We start from the raw sequence: 15,115 nt of genomic DNA, 5'->3' as shown, positions 1-15,115 counted from the left end.
AGTTTGGATTGTGTGCATGTGGGACTGGAGGTGGGCAGGAATTTCCACTCCGTCTTGCTCGACCAGTTTAGGGATTATTGTGGTTTCTCGGGATTTTGGCTAAAGATGACGGTAAAGTCAACATGCAGGAGACGCAGCACTTTCTCTTTCCTCGAACTAGGTGTGCTTCCATTGGCTCTTCCCCTTTTCCTTTGTTCTTGTCAGAGGAATGTCCCGCGGTGACTGATTTACATTGTTTTCGCAGCCATACCGTGCGCCTTGGCTCCGCTCGGCGCCGATGTCCGCTGGATGCGGATTGATCGACGAGCCACCGCTTTAACACGCACCAATGCTTTACTCTGAGCCGCAGAAGGGAGGATCTGCGACATGGAAATGTGGAAAAATTAATTCTGGAAACTTGAAAAATCACACATAGGCAGCGCGAGCCAAAGGGGACGGTGTTGCCAAACAATAAAAAAAAAACATTCGTCACTGGTTTTCTTTTAAATTGAAAGTGTCTGTGCCTGAGCACTATGCGCTACGTGACCTGCTGACCTCTATGAATATGTTTCGTAAACAACCGCTTTGGAGCGGTGTGCGCCCGCGCCCGTCCGTGCGCGCTGACAGGGTTATCCAAAAGCTGTCCCACTTGCATAGCAATGCCTCATTACCCATACTGCCTCTGTCTTTGCCCCGAAGCCGGGCGCGGCTTCCCTCGCTGGGCCCCGTCGTCAAGGTGACCCAACATGCCCCGAGATGGCGAGCAGACAGACGTGCGGGGAGAGCGGGGGGGGGGGCGGGGGTTCGCTCTGTCTTTATTGCACCGGGGCCACCGTGTGTAGGCGCGGCGCTGGGCCTCGGGTGGTTGCAGACTGCGGCAGGATTCCCGGGAAGCGAGCAGCTGAGCTCATTTTTCAACACGCAGCTGCCCCAACATCAGGCCCAGGTGAAGGTGACCTCCGCTGTCTGACGGAGCGCCTCTTAAAGTGGGGCTCGCCATCGACGCCATGCCGAACGCCACCCATGTTTCCGGTTTCTGATTCCTCTGCTGCCGTTTTAACCCGTCATTGGATGAACGGAAGCGTGATAACTGTTCCTGCAGCGGCGGTCTGAACCAGGCGCTCCCCCTCTTCTGTCCTCCATCCTTTCTCTCTCATTGTCTCATTGTTTCTCCCCAACATCCCCTCTGTCACCCCCCCCCCCTCCCTGCAGCACAGGACAGATTGGGAAGCTGCGATGGCAGCGCAGGAGTGGAGGGAGAAGCTATTTATCCCAGACGGATCAGGAGGTGTGTGACGGAGGTGTGGACGGTTGCTGCAGGTCAGTGACGTTGGCAGGCGCCAGGCAGACCGGCCCACATGGCTCGGGGACTGTGGGACTGCAGACAGATGGCACCTGGTGGGTGACAAACAATTAACAAACCAACAAGAATAGCTGGATCGGCAGTATACCCACAAGCGCAGGAGCTAGCGAGAGAGCGGGTGCATCTGTGCTCCGAACACTCTTTACTTTTCGTTTTTCCCGAGTCTTGTTTGGTATAACAGTTGCGATGTACCCATGTGTCTTTTTTTTTTTTTTTTTTTCACAAAAACACTCTTGTTATCTTGTCACTATAGAACGGTCTAAATAAAGCGGTGTTGAGCATATGCTGGCCGCATATGCTCCTGTTTATTTCAGTGCAGTTTTGAGGAAAGCGGTGGCAGATTTACATAAATGCAAACTACAATGAAGATTTCCAATCTATATGTCGGGATTCTAAAACACAAACACCAAAACCTCATGTTGCCGTGCTGTCTGTGCGCGTTGGCTTGCGAAACGGAGCCTGGACGTCTTCAGAGCCTAACCACAACCAAATGTTGTGCTCCTACAACCCCTCTTTACCACCAAAATGTCTGTCACTGATCCTTTATGTGACAATTTCTCATCTATTTTTGATTTGCTTTTCTTCAAGAGTGGAAAGTGCATTGTAATCTCTCCCAGTCTGTGTGTGTGTGTGTGTGTGAGTGTGTGAAAACACATCTGGAGTCTAGACTCTGTGTCTCTGAGAGCCGGATCCTATCTTCCAGCAGCATCGGACCCAGAGAGCGGCCATGTTGACATAGGTGGCACACACATTGCAGCATCTGTTTCAACAATGGTCTTTTTAAAAAAAAAACTAAATACCCCCCCCCACACACACACACGCACACACACACACACACACACACACACACACGCACACACACACACACACACACACACAGGGGGGTGGAGAACCAAAGAGAAAAAGCAATTTCTCCAAACCCAGCAGTCTAAATCCTCCAATCCCCCTTCTTGTACGAGGATCTTGTGCACGTGCGTGCGCTTCTTGGGTGCATTTTTTTTGTTCATATTGGCACGTTTATAAAAATAACACAATAAAATTCCCCCCCGAGACGTTAAGTGTGGAAATCGTCGCCGAGCATCGGGGCTGCACGGGGACGAAAAGTGCAAGGAAAGGCTTTTAGCGCTGGATTATTTAGATTTAGATGTGCACAGTATCTGAGCGCTGCCATTTTCTGATTTACTTCTGTGGCACGTCAAAGCACTGGCACGCTAATGCGACCGCACCGTCCCATATAAACTGCTTAATGTTCAGAATTACATAAATATGAAAGACTTCAGCAGAACAGGGGTGATGGAAAGCTAGTCAAAATGGTCATTGCTAGTTTACCGGTACCTCACGGTTAGCTGTAAAAATGTGGCAAACAATGCACTGAATCTTGGTACAAGACACAAAAATGCAGGACAAACTCGCAAGAAACCTTTCTGGACCTAAAACAATGTGTGTTCTCCTCCACTGAAGCTTTTCTGTTCATAAACAAGCCCACAAATGGAATAACTATTAGCAAATGGAGTTTGAACATGCGGCACATTGATCAAAATAAATGAAGTTCAAGCAGGAAAAAAGAATCAATGTTTCATAGACAGGACGGGACTGAATGTCCTTGGCTGTGTGCTTAGTCAAAAAGCAAACGAGGAGCCTCTCCTCAGCACATGTAGCAAATAGAGATCCGTCACCTTCTTTACCTCCAAGGAGCCTCGCGGTCGATGGGGGGAGAGATTGGGTTGAAAATTGATTTTCCAGAATAATTGCTATTCTCTTCGTCAGGGAGACTCAAGTGTCTCCAAGGCTTTTTCCTATTACAGCTGCTGGCTCTCCAATTTACCTGCCATGAGAAAATACATGAGGGGGCACAGCCTTTGGCCTGCGCGATCGTCAAGGTTGAAGCCTGGAGCAAAACACGATTTATGGCGAGTTCAGCGGCAGCATTCTGAAGATTTACAGTGTTTGACCTCTGTGACACAAAACCTGGAACACAAATGACACGTTTGCCTTTTTATTTGGAGCCGACCGTGCTTATTTTTCTGGTGTCGCCAAGCGGTGGGCCGAGCAAGCGGTGTGTTAGTGCCGCATATAACGCAGCTAGCAGCACATCCTCGTGCCGTCCCTGCTCTGATATCTGCGGCTCATCTGCTTTTATATAGACAAAGCCGGGGTACGTGCACCTGTGCTGTACTATAAATGTCATGGAATGGGGATCCAGAGCCGTCACGCTGCAGAGACATAATATAAATCCAAAACTGTGACATTTTCACCCAATAGCAGCCATCACTCTCTCTCATCCACACAAGTTCGGGGAAGCCTTGATAAACCATGCTCACCCTCCAAGATGGCTGCTCCACGCATCAACCGTGAGTACAAGCTATAGATAATACACTGTTTTTAAGCCACCGATGTTCAACATTTGTACATAGACATGATGTTTTCTGCCTGCAAACCATGAAGTAGTTTGTTAGCCTACATTAGCTAACAGAGCTAACATATACAAGAGCTTTGGGAAGCAATGTGGCTTATCAGTAGCACAAAAACGTTATTATTAATAACCCAGCTGCTGCAGTGGAATGTACGATTCTACCGCAGTAATATTGCACGAGCTATATAATAGAGTAGCGGGATTTGTCTGTATGGGGCAACTAACAAAATCTGTTTTTAATGATTAGCTTCAGCCAAAGAAGGCTTTAGCCCACAACGCTACACAGCTCTGGTTTTCCATTGTTTGATTGGTGGCGGGTTGCGTCGCACCACATCAGTGCGTCCTCGAGATCTCTGTCCTACTGCACACCGGCTGTCCTCTGAAGCGTCCTCGCTTTGCTCCAGCGTACAAAACCCTATTGTGGTTTCAATGAGATAAGCAGAGAAGGTTGAAAAAGAGGAAGGGGGAAGGGGAGGGGGGGTCTCCGTCAGAGGAGCCAGACCTATCTCCGCCAGAGGACAGGCTGGTGCACCCGAAGACGCTGCTGCTGAGAGCCGCGTCGGCCCTGCTGTCCTCCTACCGCACACACAGCAGAGACACGTAGAGATTCATGTCAGGGCAACCCGATATCTTCCTACTGAGCTCCCCGTTTCCCCTGACCGCCCCCGAGAGTCAGTTTGAGGAGGGCAGCCAGTGTAAAAGCTTCTGAGACAGACGCAGCTCTGTTTCTGTTGATTATTGTGACATCAGGAAGTTCTTAACACGGTCACCTCATAGCAAAAAGGTTCAATCCCCAGTTCAGGGTTTCTCCAGTTTCCCGTCGTGGTCCAAAACATACACATTTGGTGGATTTATACTAATTCAAAGAAGCATAAATGGATGAGCTCGTCTGCCATGCATATTTATGTGCTGAGATCTTTCAGATATAAGCTAAAGGCAGAAGTTCACAGACACAAACACACACTTCATCCACACGGTTGCTGCTAAAAGCTGCGTTTCGTCCTTGTGCTCTTTCAACATTTTTAACTTTCACCCAGAAGCCGGTTGGAGGAAGCTGCCAAGAAGTAGGACTTTGTAAAACAAAACAGATGCCGAGGAGAAGATTGCACCACATCTTCTAATCTGCACCTATTAGACTCCAAAGAGTCAACAACGGGGTGTAAGTGTGCATAATGGATGAAACACAGAATGTGACATCTCCTTGAATTCATAGGTTTAATATTTCATGGTCCGGAGGCTCACCTGAGAGCTTAACATATGAGTGAATCAAAACTTAATGTGGGACACGCAATGCGCCGAAAGGATGAAGTCAGCGGCAGAAGGAGGCTGGCTGATTGCATCAAGGATGGCGTGAATAGCGTCAGGGATGAGTGGGACAGCAGCAGCGCGGCCGACGTTTTCACCTTCAGATGTTCCACCTTCACCGAGCGTGATCCAGCGCGCGTCTGCGACCTGCCGCCAGATTAGACCCACACGCTCACCTCTGCTGCATCCCCCAAACATATGTCGCACCCACCGGGAGGCTGCCTGGTGGCGTGTGTGGTTTTTGTGTGAGTGCGGGATGACGTGGCGACCCCCTGCCCTGTTCAAACACGGCGTCGGCTGTGCAGGAAGCCTCATCGTCAGGCTTGGCTTGCCACTGGTACACGCTGTGCCTGGCACCCCACTGAGGGGGAAGGAAGGAGCACAGCGGGGCCAGGCCGCCTGCAACACCTCTCCCACAGTGCCAAAGGCCCCTCTGGTGGGGCTACGAACAGCAGAACAGGCCCAGCGAGAAATGCTAATGAGGACCGAGGACTGCGTAGCTCGAGATTGCACCTAGGGACGACATCACAGGTTTTTAAAAGCACACGCGCGCGGAGTGCACGCGGAGATGTAAACATGCAAATATGGAAACATATGTGCGCAACCGTGCCTGCTCATAATCAGGCTGGCAGACGCACAGACAATGGAAGATACTCCAATTTCTGCTTTGCTGTTGAGGGATCGTGGCAAAGAGGTTGCCGCTTCTGCTCCGATGCTAACAGCTGAGTAGCTGCTGCTAATAATCCCGCCCGATCCAGTCGCCGCCTTTGCCGCTGTGTGCAAGACCCGAGTGACAGGAAGCAAGTTTTTGCAATACGGTTTTAAACACGCATCTAATCTGGGTGATCTATGCGACTTGTTGACACAGATTTGAAATTAAAACAAAGCAGCGCGTTTGGCTTTAATCCTCGCGCTACGTGCCAGGCTGCAGCCGGCGCCGTCTCGTTCGGTGCCGCTGAGGCTGTGACACCTGCAGCTCGTCAACAAACTCGTGTTTATCTTTGTTTAAGGAAGGATTTGTGCCTCTGTGCAGTATTTATGAGCCTTGTTTATTAATGTAAGCCAGTTTAGTTTGTTATTTAAATAAATCTTTAATAAAATTGATAAGAAATGGTCTATTTAATTTAATTTCTTGCTGATTATTCTACTGGATCAGCCCTATCTAGATCAGCACTACTAGCATGATCGTCACCAAGGCAACGGCAGATGTGAAAGAGGTTAACAGCATCACTAGAACATCGATATTTATACTAGCTTGGAATCAATGTTGAAGGTTTCAAGTCGTTGGCGATTGAAATAATTAAAATGCTTTTCAAGGTTACAGTTAAATCTTCCTTATTTTTCCATGGATACGCTGTAGAAGAACAACAGAGGTTGTTTCATCAGCAGAACTCCGGGTCGCCCGCCTGGAAACACACGATGAGGCAAAAATGGCGTCCAACAATCAAACAGCGTTGATTGAATCACGCAGACCCAACACGGCGTCACATCACCAAAACTGCCGATCCCTAAAACGCCGAACGCTCGTCTGACTTCATTGCGCGATGTTAAAGATGAGAGCAGATGAAAATTGGATTAAATTGCGTGTGGCAGCTCACTGCGGGGAGGTAATTAGGGACAAACATTGAGACGCGGAGTCTGATCTCTCCTGCTGGAGGTTAAGTGAAATAGGAGCTGCGAGTCCCAGCGTCCCGGTGGCACACTGATTAGAATTTCCTAATGTGGGGCTAATGGGATGTCAGCCGGGAGCAGAACCCCTACACAGAACCTCTCATAACAACAAGTGGTCAAAGATCAAGCCTGATTAAAGAGACGGAGAGCAGCACACTGTCAGTGTCAACGAAGACTCCGACACTTGTGGGAGTTCTGATGAGGGCGGAGACGTGCGACGTCCCCGGTTTGATGAGCGGCGCCATCGAGAGGTGGAAAAACAACGCCTGCCTTTTATTTCCCAGCCTGGAAACGCTTTGATACGTTCTCTCGTTTTACCACCAGCTCAGCACGTGCGCGTTCAAATGTTTCAAACGTTTTGCACAATAGCAGATTTAAAAAAAAAAGATTGCAGCCAGATGTCTGAGTGGTATTTCTGTCTGATCCGAACGCTCGAGGTTTCTTACTTTTCTGTTTGAGCTGCTGGCGTCGCTGCTGTTTCATCGCTTTTCTTCTCTCTTGTTTTTTTTTTTTAACTCTCAATCAGCCTCTTTTTCTCTGCCGCATTATTTCGGCTCCGGATTCTGTTTCCATCTCTGACCAAACTGCGGGACTCTGCCAGTGTCACCGGCGGTGGCTGCTGGTTGTGCTAATGCACCCTGACTGCTGGCCCCCAGTCACAGAACAACAAAGGTGGTGTTAGCATTGGGGGGGGGGGGGGGACCCCCGACCTGCAGATGTTGCTGCTGGGAGCTGTGTGAAGGTGTGTGTGAGGTGAAGTGTGATGGTTTATTAGTGATATAAAATTGGACGCGCTTTCATATGCGTGCGTGTGCGGCTCTGCGTCGCCCATGTCAGCGCTGCGGCCCCCGTGGCTACGCGGCGCCCAGCTGGGAGGAAGAGCGAGCGCATTCATCCTGACTCTCAGGGGCCGTGGGCCACACAGGTACCCGGCGCGGGGATGAAAGGCTGCGCTGCAGATGTCGCCCGCTGGGGTTCAGCGGCCCAGCCAGCAAATGTCATGTTTGGCAGCTGGCACGCCGCTGCTCTCCCACCAGTTGTTGGCAGAAGCCTTTTCTAAAGGATGCTAGAGTGGGATGCAAGCGTCGGCAGCACCCTGGTGGGAGCAACATTAAAGAGAGTAGCTGGCTTCTATCTGTCATAGAACATTAACCTTGTCCTATTTCCTGCTCATGCAGCTGACGCGTCTCTGCCCCCCCCCCCACCGATAACTTACACATGTGTGCGTGCATGTCTGCACATCGTGGGCCTCTGTTGGCTTGACTTTGGGTCAGTTGGCTCACAGTAAAAAACTATTTTTTTCTGCTCTTCAGGAAAAATCTTTTCCGTTTGAATCTTCCCGCTTTGACTGCGTGCACCTCCTGGTGTCCCTCGCTCCATACATGTTTTGTGGACGTCTGTCCTTCAAACAGTCCCGCTTGTCGAAGTCTGCAGATGTCTGACTGCTCTGTGTGTGCGACAGAACCGGGGCGGCGGCTCGTTTTCAGTCCTTCCATCGGCACTGCCAAATCTGCTCCGGCCCTTGGCCTCCGTGTTAATGCGCACCAGGACAAAATCCCATTTGTGCAAAAGCTAAAAGAAGGCATTCAAAAAGGTCAGCTTCTCACCTTTTCAGTTACAGAATACAGCAAAACATGGGGAGAGGTTGAGCTGGGAGGTTGCAGAACTGCTTTTATTGTCTTTATTCTGCAGGTTTTAACCATCTCTTAAGTGTAGAGTTTCATTCTGAATCGCAAAACCGGTTTGGATGCAGCGCGTTTTAGCCCCGTGTGGTCTGTGCTCTGGTTTCTATTATGTATCTGAGCGAGTCAGAGTGATTTTAAACCCTTTTCAGACCCAAAACAGGACTTTAACATATTTCTGCAGTGATGAAATGTGACTCTGGATGGTTGTTGCGCTCCGAAGTTCAATCAATCTCGGTGTGGTGCTCCAGTATGACACTGGAAACAGCTGGTTAGCTTAGCCCGTAGCAAAACAACTGTAGAGAGGCTTCCCAGCACCTCTATGGATCATTAATTATCTGGGTTGTTTAATCCTTGGAAAACCCCTAACGAAAAAAGAAATCCCAACGTTTTGTGGTTTTACGGAGCATTACGTCCAAGATTATTCATCGGTTTCCACAATTCTGCTCCACGCTGTCCAAGAAATATCCTGGCGCATTAGCCTATCGCATTACTGTAGAAGCCCCCAGTGTAATTGTAAAGGATTCAAGCATGTGATAGATTTTTGTTAGCTTTGAAGAGGAACAAGACGAGGTGTTTCCCCACGTTCCTCCTCTTTGTTCTCGGCTTATCTGCTTGGCTTTGCGGGACTGGCATTAATCTCCTCATCAAAGAATAGTCTTGTTTTCTTTAAAAGGTTTATTTACAATAGTTGGGGGAGAGGTCAGCGTTTGCAGGTGGATCAGTCAGCAAATATTGTCCGAGGCTTCTGTCATATACATTTTTAATCATTGTTTCATTAGAGTGTCTGTAGTCTGTGGCTTTGAAGAGCCTTGTCTGTTATTAAAACAAGTCTCTCTCAGACACACACACACACACACGCTCGCACGCACGCACGCACATGTGCCAAGTGGACAAATCACACCCAGGGGATTCGGACGCATGCAATTAAGATTATGATCAATGACAAGTCAATCATGTCAGCCTGTTCCCCTCTCCCTTCCCCAACTCAGCAATTATTTTCCAGCTGGTGGGGTCTGCCCTGGACCGTTGTCGGAGACATTAAACTCCTCTTTTTCCATCATCCCCCCCCCCCCCATGCGTGCCTCCATGGCTCCTCCTCCTCCCCCCTCTCTACGTTCCTACCCCCGAGCGGGCTGCTCAGTCCTCTTGCGCTCCTGCTGGTCAAGGCGGCGTTTAGCTCCGTCAGTCACGTCTGACAGCTCCGGGCTTTCCGCCATTACCCTCTGGCCTCCCAGCCGTGTTAGGTCACGTGGCCCCCCCTCACATACTGACACAAACACACCATAAAGAGCGATGATGGGGATGGGGGGGGGGGGGGGGGGGGGTTTACTGTTCCCCACAGGTCTGAAAGAGCCTCAAATGCTTCTATGTGCTCCTGTATTTGCCAGACGTGCACAAATGTAACTTCCTATTGTTTTAGCCTGTTTTTGACCTGTGTGGAAGATCAGAGAAGAGAAGCAGCATCTGTCCTCTTGTTCTCGGCTCTTTCATTGGTTTTAATTGGCAGCTCGCACGCTTCCAGAGTTTCTCAGGTACATCAGCTGCAAAGAATAATGGCGTCCTGCGTGCTCGTGTACGTTTCAGAGGCTCGTGAGCTCGGTCGTGGCCATTATTCACCACAGAAAGACTCGCGGGCCTGCCAGCACAGGCGCCGCTCCTGCGCTATCTGAGAGCAGATAAAGGAGGCAGGTGTGAGGAGGAAATTAATGTAAATCCATCAGTCTTCAATTAGAGCCCTGCCCACACCCAAACTGAAGGCTCCAGCTCAGGCCAATCAGAGCCCAGCCCAGTTCGCGGCCCGGCCCCACCTGCATGGAGACGACGGCGGCCCCCACTGTGCAAACACTCAGGAGCTGCACCGTGTTTTAATGAGGAGGGAGCGTGTGTCACCCGTGAGTCGCGCAGGTGCGAGCAAAACGTGCATGCGTGGCCACATGTGCCCCCTCCATGAGGCTGCAGCAGTCCTGCGCGCACGGAGGCGCGGGGTCACAGACTCTCCATGGACTGCGGGTGAGGTGGGGGCGGGGTAGGGAGCCGCAGTTTAACCTAATTTGGTTGTAATTACAAAGACAGGAAGTCCACCTGCCACACATACGGCTGCGTTCCCCTCCTGTCGCAGGCGGTCCGGGGGGGTGGGGGGTGAGAAAGGGGGCCCTGGCCCGCACCGCTTCTCTTTTATCTGGCGTCCTTCTCTGCGGTACCAAAAGGCATGTCATCACATAGAAGGCACAGCCGCGACCCAGCTGAATGCTTTAAATAACTGCCAGCAAATATTTGAAAATCAAATCGTGGTGGAGCGATAAGGAGGGTTTTAATGGGGCTCTGGGAGGCTTTCAAATGTCAAAATAAATGTTATCTGACAAGAGCAGAACAGTTCTCACGTGTCGCACAAGCAGCGAATCTTCAGTCAGCGCCGCGGTTGGTTTTAGTTGGGTTTGTTCCGTGTGGTAGCCACAACAGCCGGGCACGGAGAATTTGTAGTAGCAACATAAAGCCGACGGCGTGATGGGAATGGAGCGGTTTCGTGACCCAAGGATGCGCCGGCCAGATGTTATTCATATCTGGCTACATGATCTGGAGTCTGTTGTGACTTCTGGAGGTGCACGTGCAGGTAAGTGTGCACGTATGGTGAGTTCACAAGCCTTTGTTCTTTTTTTTTGGTCAATTATTTAAGAACGTTTTTAAAAAAAGACTGAATCTTCATTTTCACCTGAATCTGCCCCCTGAAGGTTCAGAAAGCGTCTGCAGAGTGTTTGTGTTATTGTGTTTGATGTTTATTTAGATTTGTCTCAGCAGCTGGCTGCTCACACAGCAGGGGGGATCCGCTGTCAGGACCTGGTTGAGGTGGTTCCTATTTCCTGTGCCTTCCGGACTTCTCCCCGGGGAAGTGCTTCAGGTTTGTCCAGCTCGGAGGAGATCCCGAGGCAGACCTGGAGGGATTACATTTCCCCTCTGGCCCTGGAACACCTCGCGTTCTCTCTCTGGACCCAGATAGGAGAGCTGGACGAAGGGTGGGCTTCCTTTCTGACCAGAGCTGGACAGACATTGGAGAATGGATCAGAAAAGCTCTTTGGTCCAAATTATAATAGGGGCAGTCCAGGTGGTGAAGTGGGCTCAGAGCGGAACACCTGTCACACAACAGCCCATCAAAACATTCCAAACATAAAATAAATCATTTTAGCCACTATTTTTGAAATATAAAAAATGTAAAAATTGCACAGTGGTGATTTTAATTTGTTTCGTCAATATAGCCTTTTCAAGGAACCCCACATAATAAGCACAATAATCATCTCCAAAGGCTAATATGACCTAATATTTATTACATTTCTGCCATTTTCTCTAATATTTGTATTTAGCACTTTAAAAGAATCCACCTGTGCTGCACCCAGACCCTGTCTGGGCTGCGCTAACACACACGGCTACGTCTCCTTCCCTCTCCAGAGCCTGTGAACAGGCTGCACTTACAATCTGCATCAGATTCTTCTGTTACAACAACCTTTCTCAATAAATGTAGCAGAGTAACCCGTGAAGCCTACTTTAGCTCGCTTCTGTTGGGTCTTATCAGCCCTACTCGATTACACCGTTCTGTTAATGGCAGCTTCTGTCAACATAAAGCTCAAACAAGGAACCTGATTGTTCTGCTAATGTGTTACTTCCTGTTGGAGTCACCGCTCCGGAATGGAGCCTGCTGGCTAACGCTGGAAGAGAATCTGGGATCAGAGAGATCACAGACAAGCCAGGGTTTCACCTAGCAACGGGCTAGCAAAAAAGCAGACCACTCAGCTTCTGCGGCCCAGGATCCAGGAGATGGATTTCACCAAAACAAGTGGAGGGAAACCGACACACTTAAGAGCCTGGTGGGCCGAAAGAGAGGAAGCTAAACGTCTCTGGTTTACTTGCATGACCTTTTATCAACATGCTAACACATGCTACAAATAATATGACACCGCATGTGTAATTTTCTGGAATATTTCACACATCAGAAATGTGGCGCAGCAGTACAAGTTGCCACTTTTTTTGGAGCTTGTGCCTCAACTTTTGGATTTACTCTGCTCTGCTTTGATCTCACGGCATTTAAACCAATAGCATTCAAACAGGGTGATGACTGGAGCCGAGGCTTATGGGAATATCTATCCTGCTCTACATGCGGGGGGGTGAGGCAAAGTAGTGTAATGATGATGGAAAGGCAGTGAGACCAGGAAGTGAGTAGAAGGTGGTGTGATGGGGGGGGGGGGTCGTCTCCTTGGCAGGGAAAGTGCCGCGTTGTTGCAGCCGTACTCCTTTTTTCTTGACAATCAGGAGTCAAAGGTCAGGGTCCAGTTGGTGCCGTGTGAGCATTGTTCAAGAAGTAGTGGGTGAAGAGTAGCAATAAAGCCGCAGGCTTCAGATCACACACACACACACACACACACGCACACACACACACACACACACACACACACACACACACACACACACACACACACACATCCCTACAATCACATTGTCTGACGCATGACCAAATTAGATAAAAAATGAAGCCGAATGGGTGATTTGTGCCGGGAATAATTAGCTGAAACTCCCTTGCATCACTCTTGATTACAAGGAAGGGAGTTTAAGGAGAAGATCCCAGCTTTAATGGCACACTGCATTAGCAGTTAAGCCTCATTTCGCCGGTGAAGAGCTGTGGTGCTCACGTGCCTTGCCTGTGTTGGCGCCTTGCGTCACTGCGAGGAGCGACCACGGACAGGCTGGTGCAGCGGGCCCGGTTCTGGTCCTTTCCTCCAACTCCCTGAGGAAGACTCTATCTCCTGAAGTTATGTTTTGCAAAGTTAAAAACTCACTGACCATCTGATTGACACCCTGGTGCTCCGAGAAGTGGCATATATTTATTTCCAGCGAGTGATTGAATCAAATTTGTCCTGTTTTTAACTATGTTAGGGGGAGGGAAAAAAAATTGTTTGGCGGATGCACGGCGCACGCTGGTGGCTTCCCGGAGCCAAAAGCACTTTATTTATGTTTGGATGGCAGCGGGTGTTCAGTTCTGCTTGGCACCCATGCCGTACTGTGGTCTTTGGCACCTCTTTGCCTCCCTCTTGTCCCCTAACGTGAACTTTCCCTATCCCCAATCTACACCAGTACATAAACATGTATGTATGGGGCTATAGGGCGCGCACATACACACGTATTCATCCTCATGCTTGTTTCTCTGATCTACAGTTTAGAGTTTCTGCGCTGAATAAAAGCACCAAGCTGTGGCTGCGCTTTGTACCGCATAAATATTTCACCGACTCTTTTAATCTCTTACTTTTCTCTGCTAATTAGATGTGAGATGTTTTTCAGAAAGTGGTTTTGGAATTTAAACTAATCCTCAGTTCACCCAAGGTCACGCCGCTGTCGAGCAAAGAGATCCAAGAAGAAGTAAAAGAAAAAAACAGAAAGTCCATGAGTTAAGATGAATACGTACGCCAGCAGCTAATCTTCTACTTTGTGATTTTTGCTACTTGAAACTTGCTTAAGACGTCACATGCGGGGCACGAGTGACTCATGTAGTCATGCCAGCCAAGTGCGACTTCTAATCTTCCCTCGGCTCTGCTTGTGCAGGAGCCCAGCGCTCTGCCAGGGCGTCTGACTTCAGCCATTCCAGAAATTCCGAGCTGCAAGGTCGCTGTGCATCTGCGGCTAAACCCAGGCTCTCCTATACGTCCAACAGTCTCATTTATTATTGTTCCTCCACCTTTCAAGTGTTTTTTCATGTCACCTCCCAACACCGGCCGCCCTTTCCTCGGTATATAAATATATAATTTATATCTCATATATTTATAAACCGAAGAAAAGCCAGCCGCCTTAAAAGGAAGCGAGGCCTTTCTTCCTCGCGCTGGAGTCTGCTGAAGCTCAAACCCAGTATCCGTAGCCTGGATTTGCTCAGTCCGGGGGCAGCTGGCGTAGCGGCGGGCTGAGAAGAGAGTGATGCTGGTCAGGCGGACGGGGCATTCTGGGCCAGATAACAGCTGATACTGGGACTAATTTGGTCATGTGCAGGGCTGCCGGATGACGAGTGGCTGATAAAGGAAACATGGTCGATAGACTGCCGGGCGGCTGGAAGAGGATGTGAACTCTCTCCAGATCCGAATGTCCTGACCCCGCCTGCGTGCCCGCCCGCTAGTGCACCATCTTTACGAGAGGACTGGAGACGGGACCGGATGGTGGGACGCACTCGTATGTTGTAGTTGACCAAAGGGCCCGACGGACACGCAGTGGAGAGCATTTAGAACCTCAGATCGATGCCAGTCCCTGATGGCGGAACTGCTGGGCTGGAGACATGCTGCGAACATGAGCAGTCTTGGCCAGCAGACTACGCTTGGAGCAGAGGCACAGTCTGAGAAGTCCTGCTGGGGTCATATGGTTCCGACAGTCCTGGTCTGTTTAGGCTAACACAGAGCCTGTTGCTTGGCCTAAAGAGGGATAGGCAGAGCGATCGTGTGTGTGTGTCTGTGTCTGTGTGTGTACAGTAGATTGGCTCCCGGAAGAGCGGCGGTGGCTCCGGCCTGCAAGGAGGCTGCTGGGAAATGTCTGTGTCACTGGTGTCACCCAGGCTAGGCAGATACACAGAGCAGCAGTCACGGACACATTCTTGGCCCGGGCCGATCTCCAAACACACCCGCTCCTCACTCGCACTTTCAAGCACCCCTTCTGCTTCCTCTCCCTCTCACTCGCAGA

At 49.8% G+C, this 15,115-nt stretch overlaps 1 long non-coding RNA gene across 1 annotated transcript; it reads left to right on the top strand.

The window, feature by feature from the left end:
* Positions 1–10,825: 10,825 nt before the first annotated feature.
* On the top strand, positions 10,826–11,951 carry LOC115248847 (uncharacterized). Its single transcript, XR_003887581.1, has 2 exons — positions 10,826–11,027; positions 11,213–11,951. It is a non-coding gene; the product is annotated as an uncharacterized lncRNA (long non-coding RNA).
* The last annotated feature ends 3,164 nt before the right edge of the window (positions 11,952–15,115 follow it).

The sequence above is a fragment of the Takifugu rubripes genome, chromosome 2 (genome assembly GCF_901000725.2).
Source record: "Takifugu rubripes chromosome 2, fTakRub1.2, whole genome shotgun sequence".
NCBI classification, from domain to species: Eukaryota; Metazoa; Chordata; class Actinopteri; order Tetraodontiformes; family Tetraodontidae; genus Takifugu; species Takifugu rubripes.
The sequence above is the reverse complement of the archived record's forward strand: the minus strand, read 5'-3'. Positions and strand labels throughout refer to the sequence as shown.